The 20,478-nt window shown below is 37.7% G+C and overlaps 1 protein-coding gene and 1 pseudogene across 2 annotated transcripts in view; one reads left to right on the top strand and one right to left on the bottom strand.

The window, feature by feature from the left end:
* Positions 1–388: 388 nt before the first annotated feature.
* Positions 389–20,478, top strand: part of Tmlhe (trimethyllysine hydroxylase, epsilon) — a 64,841-nt gene continuing 44,751 nt past the window's right edge. For both annotated transcript variants that reach the window (XM_042667555.1, XM_042667554.1), the window contains exon 1: positions 389–505. The gene's annotated coding sequence lies outside the window, so the exon portion shown is untranslated. The remainder of the gene's footprint in view (positions 506–20,478) is intronic.
* Positions 14,164–15,465, bottom strand: LOC122097046 (annotated as a pseudogene).

Below are 20,478 nucleotides of genomic sequence, written 5' to 3'. Positions count from 1 at the left end.
CAAGATGTTCAACTGAATCAACAAAAGTCCAATATGTGATGTCTGTCAGGTCAAAAGGGGGTTGAAGGGTAGTGGAAGACTTTTAGTTCCAACAAACAGAAGCAAAGCGTTTCCACAGAAACACTGAAATCACATTCAGACAACCAACCAATTCGAGCTTTACACGCACCATAAGCCTCTTTTCTCTTCCTTAAACTTGTTCCTCAAAATCGGTTCCAAGAAGGCGACTAAGAAACACCAACATAAAACTTCAGGACCGAAGCCTTTAAGGAATAAGAGCTCCCTCAGCAAACTTTGCTCGCCTACAAATCACTCAGCCCCACGGAAGGGGTGGGGCGGGGCCTAGAGGCTTGAGAGGAGATTTGCTGGACTTGGGGGGAGGGGAGTACAGAACCGACCATTTGGGGCGGGGGAGGGGCGTAACAAAGCAAAGCCCGTGTAAGGCTGGATCCAAAGGCCTTTCTTATTTGCATTTCAGAATTCGGAGTCGCCACCAGCTATACAGGTAGGTCCCGCTTCTCGGGTCGGGTAGGGGTTAATGTGTGGCTAGACTTGGGCCTTTATGGTCTGCCTCACGTTTTCAGGCTCGCTGCAGTGGGTGGCGGAGGCAGTGGTGATTCCCACCTGGCTGCTTGGTGCCTTGGTAGTGGTACTTACCCTAATCCAGGCCGAGAAGAAGGACGCTCCAGCTTTAACGCCAAGCTCTCAGTTGCATGACTGGGTTCACCTAGCGAGAACAATTGGGCCTAGCGCCCAGGAAAAGCTAGAGCAAGCTGGGGTTGGAAATGACACCCAGTGTGCATTGTTTAAAACTCGATCAGACCTTCAAGCTCTAGATCTGTCACTCAGTGTCTCGATTTCAGCATGCTTCACTTTGCTCAGCTATTGAGTGGAAGAGGGACATCTGTTTCTGCAAGACCTTGCAGCTCTGCCTTCTTTTGATCCCTTCTCTAATAATGCTCTCTGTCCAGGTTTTACCTTTTGCTCTTGGAGAGCAAGACTGCCTAGGGAGTGGCTGAATACTGCTTTGGGGACATTAGATTAGGAAGCCACATACATTTACTGCCTCAGTTGATTACTGACTCCAAATAATGTGAACACTTTACTATTAACAATTACAATTAGGTGATTTCTCAGAATGTTCTGCTGAATAACATGGCCCATGGCTAATAAAAGTATCATGATGAAAAATGTTGAATAATTTCACAGAATGAAAAAAATGTGCTCTCAATTTTACAAACATTTCCACAATCCATTCTCACACAGTGATCTTTCACAGTTGCTTCTTAGCTTGTCATGGCCCATGTTAGGGAACACTATACCAAAAACATATACAGTTGATTTTATATTAATTAACTATAAAGATACAAAAAAAGTACAAAACATATGATCCAATATTTTGATATCAGCTTCCAGTTCCTCATTAAGGAAGTGATGGTAATGATAATGACAACCATATGTGGTACAAAATACTTTGGTGAATATGACTATTTAGCAAAACAATTAAACAATTGTACCTTCATAATCAGTGTGATGAAGGGAATGTTCACTGAAATGATAGAGTCCTGGGCCTTCTTCAGTGTGTTCCTGCTACTTGTTATTTCTTAGAAGTGTGGACTGGGTCAAATTTGTCTTGGTATCTGTATCAGAATCCAGGATTGCTTCTGTATTTTTGCTGGTCAACTCTGGGAATGGCTGTAAAATATCCAGACTGATCCTTCAGTGTCTCCAGTATTTCCAGCAGCCATGTTTTCTGCCTGCCAGAGCTGGCAGCAAGAACCTCTGGACCAATAAACCTCCTTGGTGGGAAGTGACACTTCCTGCTTTGAAGCCAAACTGAACACAGTACCACCAAGTGGGTGCCACTGTGGCCCTCTTTCTACAGCACTGTGCTCATATGGGTTGTACATGAGCCTTCCATTGTCCTGGTTGTAGGAGAAGAGGGGTAGGAAAACCCAGCCTGTGACACTCCTGCAGGTTCCAGGCAAAGAGTGGCTGAAAAGGAAGGAGGTGTTCTGAGTGAGAGAAGTACTTGACGATTTTTCAAATGATATCAAGGGAAATTGTGCTGGACCTCTGCTGAACTAACCTAGAGGATGAGTTTAGGACTGATTGGCAGGACCTGGTGACTGCTTTGTTAGTTGTATTTTTAGTTTACTCTTCTATTCTCTATCTATCATACTTTACTTACTTCAGACTTTCAGTGAATGCCTACTCTGTACTATGATGTACCATGATGGAAAACCACCACTCCTACATCACTGCTGCCATTACCATGGCCACGACAGCATCAAATAATAGCCCAATGAGCTCTGGATGGTGGTCCCTAATAAATTATCAAAGGGAGGAGTTTTCCCATTCCTGGGACTTCATATTTTCCTTGAGACATAATTTGCAGTCTATAAAGTTGGCTTGTTTTTAGTGTACATCACAAGGGCTTTTAGTACATTCATCAAGCGGGGCAACCCTCGCAGCAATGCAACTCTAGGCATTTCCATCACTTAAATGACATTTCCCTTGTCTGTTTGCAGTCCATCTTTGTTACTACCCAGCAGTAGGCAACTTTAACTTGCTTTCTTTCTCATGGGTTTATCTGTCCTAGACATAGTATGCAAATGGAGTCATCCAGTGTGTGGCCTTTTCTGTCTAGATTCTTACATGTACGTTTCCAGGGGTCACTCATGTTGTAGCACGAATCGGAGCTTAAGTTGTTTCACAGATGAATGATTTACCATTATATGGCTAGACCACATTTTGTTTATTCCTTCATCAGTTCACTGACCTGTGGATTGTTACTTTAGTTACTGTGAATAAAGCTATTATGAAAGTCTACGTAGATGTTTTTGAGTGGACCTGTGTTTTCAGTTATTTTGGGTAGATGCATGCATACGAGTGGAATTTCTTGGAAATATTGTGACTATGTTTAATCTTTAGCCAAGCTGTTTTCTAAGAGGGCTGCACTATTTTACTTTTACTACATTTACAGGAACCATTAACAAAATGGGATTGTAATTTCTTCACAACCTCATCTGCACTTGTTATTTTCCCTTTCCAAAAATTCTAACTCTCCTTGTGGGTATAAACTACTGTCTCATTGGGATTTAGATTTGTAGTTGCCTTATGGCTAATTCAATATTCTTTCATGTGCTTTATTGGCTATTTGTGTATGTTCTTTCAAGAAATCTTTGACACTATTACACCTGTTTATAAATTGAGCTGTTTACTTGATTAATTAATTGTGTGTGTATTGATATATTTCATAGGACTTTTCTCATACACAATTACATCAGAGTTTTACTACAAATTCCTCCTACCCCTACTACATCTGGATACCTTTTATGTTTTTATTCTTCCATCTAGAATCTCCAGTTAAATGATAGATGTGGCAAAACTAACATATTCATTTTGTTCCTCATCTTTCATTAAATATGATAATAGATGCATTATAGGTATTTTTAAAGTATTTTTATTGTAAAGATACTGGACAGAGGGGTTACAGTTACATGGGTAAGGTAATGAGTACATTTCCTCTCCAGCATTGGGTTTTTCCCCTACAATCCCTTCCCTCCCCATTTCCCATCCCTCCCTCCCCTCTCCCTGTAAAGTTGTAAAGTTCGTTTTCAACATAGTGTCTTGTACATCTCATTGTTACAATGGGTCAAACTGTATCCTTGTTTCAGCATTTTGTTATTTCCCTTCCCCTCCCCAAATTAGAAAAATGTATATACAAGATGCGGGCATGGGAATCAAATACAGTGAGAACAGGGGTTATACCATGGGGGAAGAATATACAAAAGAAACAAAAAATAGTCACAAGCTGGGCACCAGTGGCTCATGCCTGTAATCCTAGCTACTCAGGAGGCTGAGATCTGAGGATCGAGGTTCAAAGCCAGCCTGGGCAAGAAAGTCCATGAGACTCTTATCTCCAATAAACCACCAGAAAATTGGAAGTGACACTGTGGCTCAAGTGGTAGAGCGCTCGCCTTGAGCTGTAGAGCTGAGCGACGGTGCCCAGGACCAGAGTTCAAGACCCATGACCCACAAAAAAAAAAAAAAAAAACAACCTAAAAGGTCACTTAGTACATTAAAAACAGCAAAAAAGAGATACTTTTTAAACATATATAATTTTTTTGTCAGTTGTGGGGCTTGGACTCAGGACCTGGGTGCTGGGCCTCTTTGTGCTCAAGGCTCTCTATCACTTGAGCCACAGGACCACTTCCCATTTTTGAGTGGTTAATTAGGTGTAAGACTTTCATGGACTTTTTGCTGAGGGTGGCTTCAAACTTGTGATCCTCAGATCTCAGCCTCCTGAGTAGCTTGGGTTACAGACATGAGCCACTACACCCAGCTTATGTTTAATTGTTATTATAAAGGTGATGTATGGAAGAGTTACATTTGTATAAATCCTATAAGGAGTAAATTTCTTTTTGGACAATGTTACCTTTTCCTTCATTCTCTCCCAGTTTTTTTTATAGATGTTCTTCATCAGTTTCAGGAAGTTCTTTTACTAATTGGTTGAATTTTTATCATGAGTGAGGGCTAGATTTTTATCACATACTTTTTCTGCATTTACTAAATTATCATGTATTTTTCTTTATTATATACAATATTATCATGTGTTTTCTTCTTTATTATATACAATACAGTATTAGCCAATATACTCTGATATATCACATTGAATTGGAAGTGTTAAATCAACCTGTGTTCTTGGAATAAGTCCCTTTTGGCTGTGGTGTATGATTCTTTTCTGTTTTTATTTTGGTGAATTTGATTTGGTAATTTTTTGCTGAGAAATTTTGTATCTATATTCACAGAGGATATTGGACTGTAGTTTTCTTATGATGTATTTGTCTTCATTGATGACAGAATGGGTTGTATTCTATTGTCTTGCTGCATTTATGTTAATAATTATATCTGCATGATGAATTGTCCCTATCATCACTATAAAATGCCATTTTTCTCTAGTTACATTCAAAGTTTATTTTACTGATATTAAATACCCAACTGTCTTATGGTTCATTTTTTGTTATGTAATTTTTATCTTTTATCTTTCTTGTAGCCAGTAGGCACCATTATATCTGATACAAGGCACATACATGGCATAACCTTGGAGTCTGTTGTTTTATCCAAATTCAATTGGTCTTTGTGTGTTGGACTGTTTAACCTATTCACGTTTACTAATTCAGTATACATTGGATTTACATCAGTAGTACTGGGGATTGAACTCAGGACCTCACAGATTGCTAGGCAGGTGCTGTACCACTTGAGGTCTGCCTTCAGCCCCTTTTTGCCCTTGTTAGTTTCAAGGTAGGGTCTTGCTTTTTGCCTAGATGGACCTGGGCTGTGAGCCTTCTGTGTATGCTTGCTTCCACATCTCAATGAGGATGACAGGTGCATGCCACGTTCATAGCTATTGTGCTTCCCCATAGCTGGGATAACAGGCACAAGCAACCATATCCAGCATTGTCTGAGATAGGGTCTTATAAACTTTTCTGATCATGCTGGCATCAAATCATGATCCCTTGATCTCCATCTTCCAAGTAGCTAGTATTTATAGTCTTGAGCCACTGAGCCAGGCTTGACTTTTTCCTATTAATTTCTGTTTAAATGTCTCTAGACATTTTTATACCTCTGCTTCTCTTTTATTCTTCCTTCTTTTATGTTGCACAGCTATTTTCTGTGCATATTTTAAACCCTTTACATGTTTTTGCTATAATTTTGGGTATATATTTATTGATTGCTCTGAGGATTGCAAAATGTATATCAATTACAAAAAATCTACTTTAGATGAATAATAATGTAATTTTAGAGCATAGGAAAAATTGTTTTTAAAGTTTTATATAGATGTCCTTTAAAATAAAATGTAAAAAATGTATATATTTATGTTTTCCTACATAATTAAGTTTATTCTTTTTATTTCTTCCTGTGTATTCAATTTATTATCTAGTCTTATTTCCTGTTTGCCCAAGGAATTTTTAGTATTTTTGTAGGTTAGGTCTGTTAGCAATGAATTTTCTCAGTCTTTGTATATTGTGGAATTTATTTTACCTTCTTTCTTGAAGAATTGCTTTTATGGGTATAAAATTCTTGGTTTTGCTTATTCTTTCAGCAGTTTGTTGTTCTACTGTCTTCTGGTGTGTGGCTACTGATGCCTCTACCTAGTTTTTAAAGTCTTTTCCTTCCTTATCTTTTTTTGTCAATCGTGGGGCTTGAACTCTGGGACTGGGCACTATCCCTCAGTTCTTCAGCTCAAGGTGAGTGCTCTACCACTTGAGCCACAGCGCCACTTCTGGTTTTCTGGTGATTTATTGGAGGTAAGAGTCTCACAGACTTTCCTGCCTGGGCTGCCTTTGAACCACAATCCTCAGATCTCAGCCTCCTGAGTAGCTAGGATTATAGGTGTGAGCCACTGATGCCCAGCTTCTAATTTTTTTAATAAAGAGAAAATGTTTATTTGGCTTCCTGGGACCTATCCAGGGCATGTCTTAGAGATCATCTGATGATTGCTCAAATATTGTGTTTAAACCCCCTTTGCTGAGGGTATTTATGTGCAGAAATGCACATTCAAGATTAAAGCACCTTAGAAATATTCCCTTGCTATTCATTTTGTAGATATAAAACCTTACATTTAACTAGGTACAAGTAAAAATGGAGGCTCTTTCTAGTTTCTCTTGAGCACGTGCACAAACATACAGAAACCTAGTAATATGTGATACCTTAGTACAGCCTAGTGTAGCTTTCTAATTCCATAGATTTCCTTGTGACATTTTGGCTGGTGTCTTACTTGCTTCAAATAATAATACAACTTCTGGCAGCTATGATGTTGGCCTTCCTCACTTGATTACTATGAAGAATGCTAGCAGGTGTTGTTGTTGTTATTGTTGTTGTTTTATGCCCCTTGGCATGTTTTTCTTAAGGCTTAAAACTACTTGGTCATCCTCCTCCACTGTTGTTCCTGGTGGTTTCTGTGCCATGGAGCCCAGAGTAGGATGGGAATGGTCCAATACTAACAATATCACAGAACTCATTCTTTTCACTGAATTTTAATATTTTTCCTCAAATTTACACTTTTCAATTTTATAAGCCCTAGTCAATGTCTCTGAAAGAACTATTTTAATATTTCTTCATTTTTTTTTCTGCTTTTAGAGAAAGGATTTGTACCTTGCAATTCTGGAAGTCCCTCTCCAGCACTATTTCTTACTTACTTACTTGAAAGTCGCTTGATTTCTCCTTTTTTTCTGTATATATTTTTATTGTAAAGATACTGCAGAGGGCTTACAGTTATGAGTAAGGTAATGAATACATTTCCTATGGAGCACTGTTACCTCCTCCTTTGTTTATCCCTTACCATCCCTTCCCTTCCCCCTCCGCAACTCCTGCCTCCCCCCTCCCCTGAAGTTGTAAAGTTCATTTTCTTTTTCTTTTCTTTCTTTTTTTGTCGGTGGTGGGGCCTGAACTCTGTCAGCTCAAGGCTAGCACTCTACCAGTTGAGCCATAGAGTCACTTCTGACTTTTTCTGCTTATGTGGTGCTGAGGAATTGAACCCAGGACCTCATGCATGCAAGGCAAGCATTCTATCACTGAGCCACCTTCCCAGCCTGTAAAGTTCATTTTCAACATAGTGTCTTGTACATTGCATTGGTAAAATGGTCAACCTGTATCCTTATGTCAGCATTTTGTTATTTCCTTTCCCCTCCCCAAATTAGAAAAATGTATATACAAGATGCAGGACACCGGAATCAAATACAGTGACAATAGGGATCATACCATGGAAGAACATACAAAAGAAACAAAAAAAAACACATGGTACATTATAAATACATTAAAAACAACAGCAAGAAAGATAAAACCACTTGTGTCCCTATCTTGGGGTTCATTTCACTTAGTGTCATCTTATATGGGCATATGTACATAGCTTTTGACCTTTTCTGCTTGTCCTAGACATATACTAGTTATTGCAAGTAAGGGAAACCATGGGACCTATGTTTCTTTGTGTCTGGCTTATTTAACTTAATATAATTTTTTCCAAGTCTTTCCATTTTCTAACAAATGGGACGGTGCCATTCTTTCTCATGGAGGCATTGAATTCCATTGTGTGTGTGTGTGTGTGTGTGTGTGTGTGTGTGTGTGTGTGTGTGTGTGTGTGTGTGTGTGTGTGTCACATTTTCTTGATCCATTCATCTACTGAGGGGCATCTGGGTTGGTTCCATATCTTAGCTATGGTGAATAATGCTGTGATAAACATAGTTGTGCTGGTAGCTTTAGTATGGCCTTGTTTGTGATCATTTGGGTAAATGCCCAAAACAGGAATTGCTGGGTCATAGGGGAGCTCTATGTGGAGTCTTTTGAGGAACCTCCATACTGCCTTCCAAAGTGGTTGAACAAGTTTACACTCCCACCAACATTGCAGTAGGGTTCCCTTTTGGCTATATCCCCTCCAGCATGAGTTGTTATTAGATTTCTTGATTATAGCCATTCTAACTGAGGTGAGGTGGAATCTCAATGCAGCATTATTTACCATGGCTAAGATATGGAACCAACCCAGATGCCTCTCAGTAGATGAAAGGATCAGAAAACCATACACTATGATCAAACAGGATTCATTTCAGGGATGCAAAGCTGGTTCAATATACACAAATCAATTCATATAATACATCACATCAACAAGAGCAAAGATAAGAACCACACGATTATCTCAGTAGATATAGAAAAAGCATTGACAAGATCCAACACCCCTTTATGATGAAAGCTCTGGAAAAACTAGGAATCCATGGAACATTCCTCAATATAATAAAGGCTGTATATGACAAACCTACAGCCAGCATTATACTTAATGGCAAAAAGCTAAAGCCATTTCCTCTAAATTCAGGAATGAGACAAGGATGTCTGCTCTCTCCACTCCCTGTCAATTTAGTATTAGAATGCCTAGCTAGGGCAATAAGACAAGATGCAAACATAAAGGGCATCCAAATAGGGAAAGATGAAGTAAAACTCTCCCTCTTTGCAGATGACATGATCTTGTATTTAAAGAACCCCCATGGACTCCACTCCCAAGTTACTCAAGCTGATCGGAAACTTTGGCAAAGTATAAAATTAACCCTCAGAAATCAATGGCTTTCCTGTATGCCAATAATGAAAAGAGCATGGCTGAACTTAGGAAAGCAACCCTCTTTTTAATAGCCCCACAAAAAATAAAATACCTAAGAGTCACTTAATTTCTTACAGTCATGCTTTCCAAGGCCCTACAAGGAAAATTATTCAGTGCCTCTCATTACCTGGCTCATGTCTACCTTGCTTTTTTTTTCATTCTTTTGTTATTATAAAGGTGATATGCAGGGGGGTTACAGTTACATAAATCAAGTAGAGAGTGCATTTCTTTTTGGACAATGTCATTTCTTCCTTCACTCTCTCCCAGTTTTTCCCTCCCATTCCTGCAAACAGTTGTATAGGTCTTTTTTTTTTTTTTTTTTGGTCAGTCATGGGACTTGAACTCTGGGCCTGAGCACTATCCCTCAGCTATTCAGCTCAATGTGTGCATTCTACCACTTGGGCCACAGTGCTACTTCCGGTTTTCTGGTGGTTTATTGGAGATAAGAATTTCACAGCCTTTCCTGCCCAGGCTGATTTTGAACTATGATCCTCAGATCTCAGCCTCCTGATTAGCTAGGATTACAGGTGTGAGCCACTGGCACCTGGCTTATAGGTCATTTTCAATATAGTGTCTAGTGAATATCACTGCTCTACTTGTTCACCTTTTGTCCCTCCATTTCTGTGCCCCCTTACACACCCAAAGTCAGATAAATGAATAAACAATACCTAGAGATAAGAAAACACAGCATGAAAGGAAAAAACCTCTTCTTTCCATTTCTGGAGTTAATTTTGATTAATTTTATATAATCAGATGCACATAGGCATTGTGCCTTTGTGTTCCTCTCTTAAGAATATCTTCCTTTGGTCTCACTGTGTGTGCATGCCTAGAGTCCTGTAAAATATACCATGTTCCAGTGTATACTAGATCTGGCTTCCACATATGAGAAAAAACATTTGCCATTTGTCTCTCTGAGCTCAGTTTACTATGTCTACCTTTCCAGCTATGTGTTCAGTCTATCTTCTACATTCATTCTGCAATCTACCAATAGAAAATAGTAGGATATATCTCAATAAAGCTGTTTTTAAAAATAATGATCCAGCTGAGTGCCAGTGGCTCATGCCTGTACTGACTGCTCAGGAAGTTGAAATCTGAGGATCACAGTTCAAAGCCAGCTGGGGCAGGAAAGCCTGTGAGACTCTTATCTCCAATTAACCACCAAAAATCTGGAAATGGGAGCTTTGGCTCAAGTGGTAGAGCATTAGTCTTGAGGAAAAAAACACCCAGGCTCTGAGTTTAAGCCCTAGGACTAGCACACACATACACACATACACGTGCACGTGCGTGCACGCACACACACACACACACACACACACACACACACACAAATAATAGTAATAATGATCCTCTCCACTGGTTGCTCCATCTTGGTTCACAAAAAGAGCCCCATATGCTCCTTTTCCCCTTTTCTTCTATTTATTGTCAGATCATATTTGACATTCTAGATAATTTAGTACTTGGGTACTGAATTTTTTTTCTTGCAGCATTGTCTAAAAGGAAAATATGGAAATATCTTCAATGTCAATTAAGTGGATAGTTCAGTCTTTTCTGCCATAGTCATACAAAAGAATTGTATATGATCATTAAAATACATTATAGAGTTAAATAAAATAATATAGAAAATATTTTTAATTTTTATTGTTATTATTAAGGTGATATACTGAGGAGTTACTGTTTTCATGATTGATATACTCTTAATGAAATTATAGTTGGAGTATTTTTACTAGTGTATATTAATTGTACAAGAGAGGGTTTTATTATGGCATTTTCATGCATGTATATAACACATACATGCACACACACATATATTTACTTGGTCCTACTCACCACCCTCATTACCCATACTTATTTGTTGTTGGTGTTTGTGGGGCTTGAACTTGGGGACTGGGCACTGTCCCTGAGCTCCTTTGTTCAAAGCTAATGCTCTACTACTTTGTTCACAGTTCCACTTCCAACCCACACTTATTCTTTACTATTTTCCACCTTCCCACTGTTCACCTTCCACAATGCTAATAGTTCTACTTACATGTATTTTTGTGTATATGTTGGTCCTAGGGTCTGAACTCAAGGCCTGGGTGCTATCCTTTAGCTTTTTTGCTCAAGGCTAGCACTCTGTCACTTGAACCACAGCTCTAGTTTCAGATTTTCAGTGGTTCATTGGAGATGAGTCTCAAAACTTTCTTACCCAGGCTGGGTTCAAACTGCAATTCTCAGATATCAGCCTCCTGGGTAGCTAGGATTACAGGAATGAACCACCAGTGTTCAGCTACTTACATGTATTCTTTAGACTACATATGTGAGAAAAGTATGTGATTTTGGCTTATTTCACCTAACAAAATGATCTCCAGTTCCATCTGCTTTCCTGCAAATGGCATGATTTTGTTTCTTCATGGCTGAATAAAACTTCATTTTCTTTATCCATTCATTCACTAATGAGCACTGCAGTAAACATGAGTATTCAGATATCTCTATTGAATGTTATTTTTAATTCCTTCAGGTAGAATGCTCATTAATGTTTTAGCTAGATCTTTGCAGTTCTACTTTTAGCTTTATGAGGACCCCTCATACTGATTTCCATAGAGGCTGAACTAATTTAACAACAGAATCTATAGGTCCTCCCCACTACCAACACATTTTCTCCAGCCTCCTGGCCAGAAGTCACTGTTGTTTGCTTTCTTGATCATGACTGTTCTCTCTGGATGCAGTAGGGTATGAGAGATAGTCTCACTGTACAGTTGGGTGTTGTGTGTGTGTGTGTGTGTTGGGGTTTGATCTCAGTGGCTTGTTCTTGCTAAGTAAGCACTCTACCACTTGAGCAACTCTGCCAGCTCATTTTTGCATTGATTAGTTCAAGATAGGGTCTCATTTTATGCAATCTTCCTATTTGTGCTTCCTTTTGCTGCTTGAATGACAAATGCATGAACTGTATACAGCCATTGTGCCTCCCCCATTGCTTGGGATGACATGGGCATGCCCCCCATGCCCAGCCATTGATTGAGACAGAGTTTCATGAACATGTTTTATGCCTCAGACTATGACTCCTGATCTCCACTTTCTAAGTAACTAGGATTATGGTTTTGATCCACCATGCCTGATCCAATGTAGTTTTGCTCTGTATTTCCTTGATGACCAAAGAGGTTGAACTTAAATTTTTTTTTATTTATTGGTTATTTGTTCAGTCCATTTGCCCATTTGAATTATCTATTCAATTAATTTGCCACCTTATTAATTAGCATTCTTTTTGTTCTTTATATATTCTGGATATTAAAAACCTTGTCAGATGAACAACATAGTAGGTTTTAAATTTGATGAAATCCATTTATCAATTCTTATTTTCTGAGCTATTGGAGTCCCATTCAGGAATTGTGGGGCTGAGAATGTGACTTAGTGGTAGAGTGTTTGCCTTGCATGCAAGAGGCTGTCTTTTCTCTAATGTATGTTGTTGTTGGTTTTTTTTTGTAACTTGGTCAAGAATCAGATGGCTGTAGCTGCTCTACATCATCATTAATGATGTATAACATCAGAATATTTATTTGAGATCTTTTTTTATGTAGAGATTAAATTTAAGATTCTTAGAACTACTTTTGTTGCATTTCTTAAGCTTTGATATTTTTCTTTCAATTTTATCTCAAGATGCTTTTAAGTTTCCCTTTTAATTTCTTTAAACCATTGGTTTGGAAGAACATTTAATTTCTGTGTATTAGTGAATTTCATGAATTTCTTCATGTTAATTGATTTCTTCTTTCATACCATTGTGGTCAGAAAAGAATTTATGACTTCTTTTGTGTCCGAAAATATGAACTATCATCGAGAATGTTCCATGTATGTTTGAGAAGAATTTGTATTTTGCAACTATTGGCCAGAATGTTCTGTATGTCTGTCAAGTCCATTAATCTAAAATGTACTTCAGGCCCACTGTTTCTTTACTGATTTTCTGTTTGGATTGTCTGAGCATTACTGAAAGTGGGTTGTTGAAGTACTCTATTATTATTGTATTTCAGTAAATCAGTTCTGTTTATATTTGCTCTGTATATTTATCTGATTCAGTGAATTCAGGGTCTAGGCACTATCTTTTTGTTTTGTTTTTGCTCAGGGCTAATGCTCTACCACTTGAACCACAGCTCCACTTCTAGCTTTTTGATGGTTAATTGGAGATGAGTCTCATGGACTTTCCTGTCTGAGCTGGCTTCAAACTATGATCCTACGATCTCAGTGTCCTGAATAGCCAGTATTATAGGTGTGGTCACTGGTGTCTATCTGGTTGTATATAATTTTATATATAGTTTTATTATAGTATTTTATTATATTTATTTCTTATTTTTATTTTTTGTTTATTATAGAATTTTATTATAGTAACAAATAGCTGTCACAGTAATATATAATATAATAATATAATATACAGAATTGTATTTAAATTCATATAGTGTTTTCTCTTTTAAGTTATAGCTTTGAAATCAGAAGGTAAAGTACAGTTTAAATTTTACAATAAAAAAAGAAACATGTATAAAACAGAGAGTCAATGGGAAATACAGTGATCCATCCTTGAATAATATGGAAACTTTTTTAATTTTTATTCATTTTTTATTGTGAAAATACTGTACAGAGGGGTTACATGGGCAAGATAATGAGTACATTTCTAATCAAGCATTGTAGCCTCCTCCTTTGTTTCCCCTTCCCATCCCTAATATGGAAACTTTTTATCAGAAAACTACATCTTCCTAATCTGATTGTCCAAATCATCAAAATGTGGATGATTCAGTGCTCTTTCACCAGAAATGGATTTGAGAGGACCATCATTTTTTTTTTTTTTTTTGGGTCCGGTTGTGGGGCCTGAACTCTGGGCCTGGGCGCTGTCCCTCAGCTCTTCAGCTCAAGGCTAGCGCTCTACCACTTGAGCCACAGCGCCACTTCCGGCTTTTTTCTTTTTGCTTATGTGGTGCTGAGGAATCGAACCCAGGGCCTCAGGCATGCAAGGCAAGCGCTCTACCACTGAGCCACCTTCCCAGCCCCGACCATCATTTTTTTAAGAATAAATCCATGCCATTTTCTTCCAAGTTTTTGACATGAGATGATAGATTTCCTGGTTTCCATTTGAGAAATGTTCTTCTTTCCTTTCTTCCTCCCTTTCTTTCTTCCTTCCTTTCTTCCTTCCTTTCTTTCTTCCTTTCTTTTCTTTCTTTCTCTCTTTCTTTCTCTTTCTCCTTTCTTTCTTTCTCTTTCTCCTTTCTTTCTTTCTTCCTTTCTTTCTCTTTCTTTTTTTGTTGTTCAGGTCCTGGGGTTTGAGCTCAGGGCCTGGGCACTGTCCCTAAGCTTCTTTTTCCTCAAGACTAGTGCTCTACCACTTGAGTCACAACTCTACTTCTGGCATTTTTAGTAGTTTATTGGAGGTAAGAGTCTCACAGACTTTCCTGCCAGGACTATCTCCTCTTATCAGCCTCCTAAGTACCTACTATTTACAGGTGTGAGCCACCTGTGCCCATTGAGAAATGTGTTCTTATGGCCCTATAAAGATTTTACTTCTGACCACACTTTATTAATAGGACTGCCCAAATCTCTGAAAATCATAAAAAGGTAATCAATTTCTGAATCCCCAGGGAAGTGTAGTTACTCTGTTGCCGATTCTGCAAGTATAGTGCCCTAACTCTAAATGTCAACTGGAATGGAATTGGGAGCTTAAGCAGCAATACTTCTGAAGATCTATAATAGAGTGTTACTACCTCCTGTGTGTGTGCGTGTGTGTGTGTGTGCGTGTGTGTGTGTGTGTGTGTGTGTGTGTGTGTGTGTGTGTGTGTGTGTGTATACTTTAATGTGTATTCCAAAAGTTCTGCTAAGCCTCAAATCAGCCAGTTTGGTTACACCCTGTTACCAATCAATAGGTTTTAAATCTATGTGAAAACCTCTACTAGAATGACAAAATACAATCCTCTGAATGATTCAGCACAAATTACTTGAGTGAAAAATCCATGAACTGACCAGGAGGGATAGAATAAAAAAAAATACCTCGAGACCCGTGGAAAGGAAATCAAAGATGAGATATCACCTGAGATTATACATAAACACATTAGGTAGACTGGTTATATTTCAATGATGAAGTTTTGTAATAGAGGAATTTCCAAACTACAAACTAGAATGTTTTTCTTCATGGCTGCCTCTTGACCTGTAATTTTGTCTCTATCATTTAATACAACTTTCTAAATACTTTCTCCAGTTTTCTTTATTTTAGTATATCCTTCCATAGTTCTCAATAGGTATGATAGATCATGGCTTACTGTCTGGCAGCAGCTATAATGTCTTTGTGCCTCCTCGTTCAACTTCATCTCTAAGATCAAGTCTGGTTACATATACATCTATAATTATAATATCTTCTTGATAAATGGATCCTTTTACCATACAATGACCCTTACCTTGTTTGTCACTCTCCCTCTCTCTCTCCTTCCCTCCCTCTCTGTCTCTGTCTCTGTCTCTCTCCCTCTCTATAGATGTATATATTTACTAAAAGCCTTTTTATGTGCTGTCAGTGGAAGCATTTTTTTAAGTTTTAAATTTTGGAAGTCTAAGTCATTTGACTTTATTATCCAAAAATCTTGTATAAATTTTGTAATCAGCTTGTAAATTTGCATGCTAACAGAATTTGTCTTAGAATTGAACTGAGATTATATATCAGTTGGAGAATTGTCATTCTGCCTATAATGCCTTCTATCCACAAAGATGCAGACTATTTAAATATAATTAGATGTAATTAATTTTATAGAATATTTTGTAGTTTTCAGTATAAAAATCTTTCATGTTTTGTTAAATTTATTCTTATTCAATATTTTATTCTCTTAATGGAAGTGTTCACATAATTTCATTTAAAAAGTATTCGTTGTTATAGAAATACAATTACTTCTTATTTTCTTTGCCATTCTTCCCTCTTCTTCTGAGAACTCTTTCCTTAACACATTTGCTCATTTAGTGATTGGTTTGTTGGCTTTGGGAGAGGTTAATTTCTTGAGCTCCTTGTATATTTTGGAAATTAGGCCCTTGTCAGATATATTGCTAGTAACGATCTCACAATCTACTAGCTAATTTAGTAACTATGTTCTTTGCTGTACAGAAACTTCTTTTTTTTTTTCTTTGTCATCCCCGTGGGGCTTGAATTCTGGGCCTGGGCGCTATCCCTCAGCAATTCAGCTCAAGGCGAGCGCTCTACCACTTGAGCCACAGCACCACTTCCAGAAACTTTTATTTTGAGGTAATCCCATTAGTCAAGTCTTTCCTATCAGCTATATCCCTGGGAAACTTTTTTTTTTAATTTCTGCTTATGCCTGTCTATCCTACTTCCTCTTGCATTAATTTCAAAGTTTCAGGTCTAACAGAGGTCTCTGATCCACTTTGAGTTGATATTAGTTCATGGTGACATTAATTTATGATGACTTCGTTTTCTGCATATGGATGCCCAGTTCCCAACACTAATTATTGAAGAGGCTATCTTTCTCCTACCATATATCTTTGGCTCCCTTATCAAATAGTAGGTAACTAAGTATGTGGTGTTATTTCGGGGTCTTCTATATGAATTTTTGTATTGCTTTCGCTCAGTAAAGAATGTCATTGGGATTTTGATGGTCAATCTTTTTTGTTAAAAATTTTGCATGTGTTGCTGGGTGCCGGTGGCTCACACCTGTAATTCTAGCTCTCAGGAGGCTGAGATCTCATGAGGATCGTGGTTCAAAGCCAGCCCGGGCAGGAAAGTCCGTGAGACTCTTATCTCCAATAAACCACTAGAAAACCGGAAGTGGTGCTGTGGCTCAAGTGGTAGAGTGCCTGCCTTGAGCTGAAGAGCTGAGGGACAGCGCCCAGGCCCAGAGTTCCAGTCCCACGACTGACCAAAAAAAAAAAAAAATTGCATTTGTACTATGAGGAATGTTGTACATCAGTTTTTTTTTCTTCCTGTTATCTCTATCGGCCTTGGATGTTAAACTTATGAATTATGAGATGTTTTCTCTGTTATCTGGGAGAGTCTCTAAAGGCTTAGTATTATTTCTTCTCTAATATTTTATGGAATTCACAAGTGAAGCCACTTGGGTCTGCATTTTTGAGGGGAAGGAAGATATTTTATTACAAAATAAATTTCTCATCTAGTGATATATTATTTAAGAATGTATTCTTATGTTTGTTTTATCATGCTATTTTGAAGAATTTCTTGAATTTTTCTGTTATCTAGTTTGTTAACATGAAGATATTTTTGATACTTTATTAAAAATGTATTCATTTTTATATGATTGCTAATAAGGTATCAACTTTGAATATTGATTTTGGTCAATATTATCTCCATATTATTCATGATAAATCTAGCTTAAACTTTGTAAAGAAACAGTTTCTTCTATTTTTCTGTTCAAGTATAATATTATTTTCTTTCTTGTTTCCTTTGAGTTTCATTTAATCTTTTTTCTAGTATTTTAATTAGAATTTTAGGTTGTTGACCTGAGATACTACTTGTTTTGTAATATAGCTTGTTAAAGCTATAAATTTCCTGCTTTAGTTGTATTTCATAATTTATATTTATTCTTAATGAATAAATTGCTATATAACTTGATTTAAATTGCTATATAACTTGATGGTTTGACATATGTGTACATCATGGAATGGCTAAATAAAACAAACTCATATATCTATTACCTCACAAAATTATCTTCTTGCCAGGCACCAGTGACTCATGCCTGTAATCCTAGCTACTCAGGAGACTGAGATCTGAGAATTGCAGTTTGAAGCCAGCCCAAGCAGTAAAGTCCATGAGACTTATCTCCAATAAACTACTCAGAAAAAGAAGTGATGTTGTGGCTCAGGTGGTAGTCTTGAGTACAAAAGAGGCTCAGAGACAGCACCCAGGACCTGAGTTCCAGACCCAGGACTGGAAAATGTTGAGAACATTGAATACTTTTGGTATTTTTTTTAGTATGCAATATATTGTTGTATTACAACTTATCTCTTCCTTCACATCCCTTAATATTTCCTTTACATAGTTATTTCCTTTACATATTTATCCAGCACTAGATGCATATCTATTTATATTTATCTCCTGTTGATGAACCAACCTCTTTATTACTATATAATGACCTTTTTGTCTCTTTATCACTAATGTGTATTAATTGTACAAAGGTGTTTGAAACTGATAGTTCCATACATGCACATAATGTGCTTTTATCAAATTCATCCCCTCTAAGTACTTTCTTTTGTTACAATTTTGATAGGTTTTCATCATGTTATTTTTTTCCTTCCTTCCTTCCTTTCTCTTTCGCTCCCTCCCTCCCTTTCTCCTTCACTCCCTCCCTCCCTTTCTATCTTTCTCTTCCTCCCTCCCATCTCCTCTTTCTTTCTTGCTTGCTTGCTTGCTTGCTTGCTTGCTTTCCTTTCTTTTTGCCAGTCCTGGGGCTTGAACTGTGAGCTTGGGCTCTGTCCCTGAGCTTCTTTTGCTCAAGAGCTAGTGCTCTACCACTTGAGTAACAGCTCCACTTCTAGTTTCTGGTGGTTTATCAGAGATAAGAGTCTTTCAGGGACTTTTCTGTGCTGGCTGACTTTGAACTACAATCCTCAGATTTTTTTTTGGGGGGGGGGTCCGGTCGTGGGGCCTGGGTGCTGTCCCTCAGCTCTTCAGCTCAAGGCTAGCGCTCTACCACTTGAGCCACAGCGCCACTTCCGGCTTTTTTCTTTTTGCTTATGTGGTGCTGAGGAATCGAACCCAGGGCCTCAGGCATGCAAGGCAAGCACTCTACCACTGAGCCACCTTCCCAGCCCCCGATCCTCAGATCTTGAGTAGCAAGGATTACAGGTGTGAGCCACCGGCACCTGGCTCATTATGTTATTTCCATACTTACTTATAAAATACTTTGATCATATTTGCCCACTCATCATACTCTCCTTTCTTCCTCATATCTCCTGCTAGTTCTCCCATCCTAACAGTCTCTCTTTTACATTCATGTCATTTTTAAGGTCTAGATTCTGCCTTTAAGAGAAAACATGTAATATTTATCTTCCTGAATCTGGCTTATTATGCTTAAACATGATGATCTGCAATTTCATCACTTTGTAAATGACATAATTTTGTTCTTCTTTATGGATGACTAACACTGCACTATGTGTATATGTATATATGCATATATCCATCAGTTGTTAACCTAGATTGATTCCATAGATTGAATCCCATAGGCTATTATGACTAGTGCTGCTATAAACATGGATCTGTGATATATGTACAGGTATAGTGTAGCAGGATCATATGTTGGTTCTATTTTGTTTATTGAAGAACTTTCATACTTATTTCCATATTGTCAACTAATTTACATTCCTTCAAACAGTGTTTTTAACCCTAACACACACACACACACACACACACACACACACACACACACACACACAGAGGCACACATCAAAGATATGTGCATTCACCCACACACCAGCATTTGTTATTTGTTGTTGTTGTTTATGATTATTCTGACTAGGACAAGATAGAATTTCATCTTGATTTTCATTCTCAATTACATTTTTATTTCCATTTTGTATTTGATGAGGGATCTTGAAATTTTCTTAATGTATTTTCTCCTTTTGAGAAGGACAGTTAATTTGCTCATTTATTAATTGGATTATTTGCTATTTTATTGTTTAATTTTGAGAGCTCTTTATTCTGAATATTAAACCTCTATTTAATGGTTAGCTGGAAAATACCTTCTCCCATCCTATAGGCTGTCTCTTCAATTTGATAATAATTTACTTTGATTTGCCTTTTTTTCATTTTTAGCAGTATTAGGATTTAAATTCAGGATATTATGCTTGTTTTACTTGCTATATATTTGTATCTATTTATTGTATTTATTGTATTTATTATTGATCATTTTTAAACAATTCTTTGGGCAGGCACCTATGGCTCACTACTGTAATCCTAGCTATTCAGAGACTTGAGATTTGTGGAAGGGTGGTAGTGGTTATGATTCAAGGCCAGCTCAGGGACAAAAAAAAAAAACACAGGTATTTGCTAGATTCCATCTCTGAAATAATCAGAAAAAAACCTAGACTGAAGCCATGGCTCAGGGGGTAGAGTGCCTGCCTGTCAAGCATGAGGCCCTGATTTCAAGCCCCAGTACCACCAAAACAACAACAACAAACATAATACAACTATATTTTGCCTGAGCACAAATGGCTCACATCTGTAATTCTAGTTACTTGAGAGGCTGAGATCAGGAGGATTGCAGTTTGAAGCCAGCCCAGGCATATACTTGAGACCCCTTTTTAATTTTTATTTTTCGATTGTTATTATAAAGGCAAAGTACAGTTACATACGTCAGTCAGGTAATGAG

Source organism: Dipodomys spectabilis, unplaced genomic scaffold (genome assembly GCF_019054845.1).
Source record: "Dipodomys spectabilis isolate Male_0828 unplaced genomic scaffold, ASM1905484v1 ptg000411l, whole genome shotgun sequence".
Lineage (NCBI taxonomy): Eukaryota > Metazoa > Chordata > Mammalia > Rodentia > Heteromyidae > Dipodomys > Dipodomys spectabilis.
Note: the sequence above shows the minus strand (reverse complement) of the source record. Positions and strands in the feature narration are given on the sequence as shown.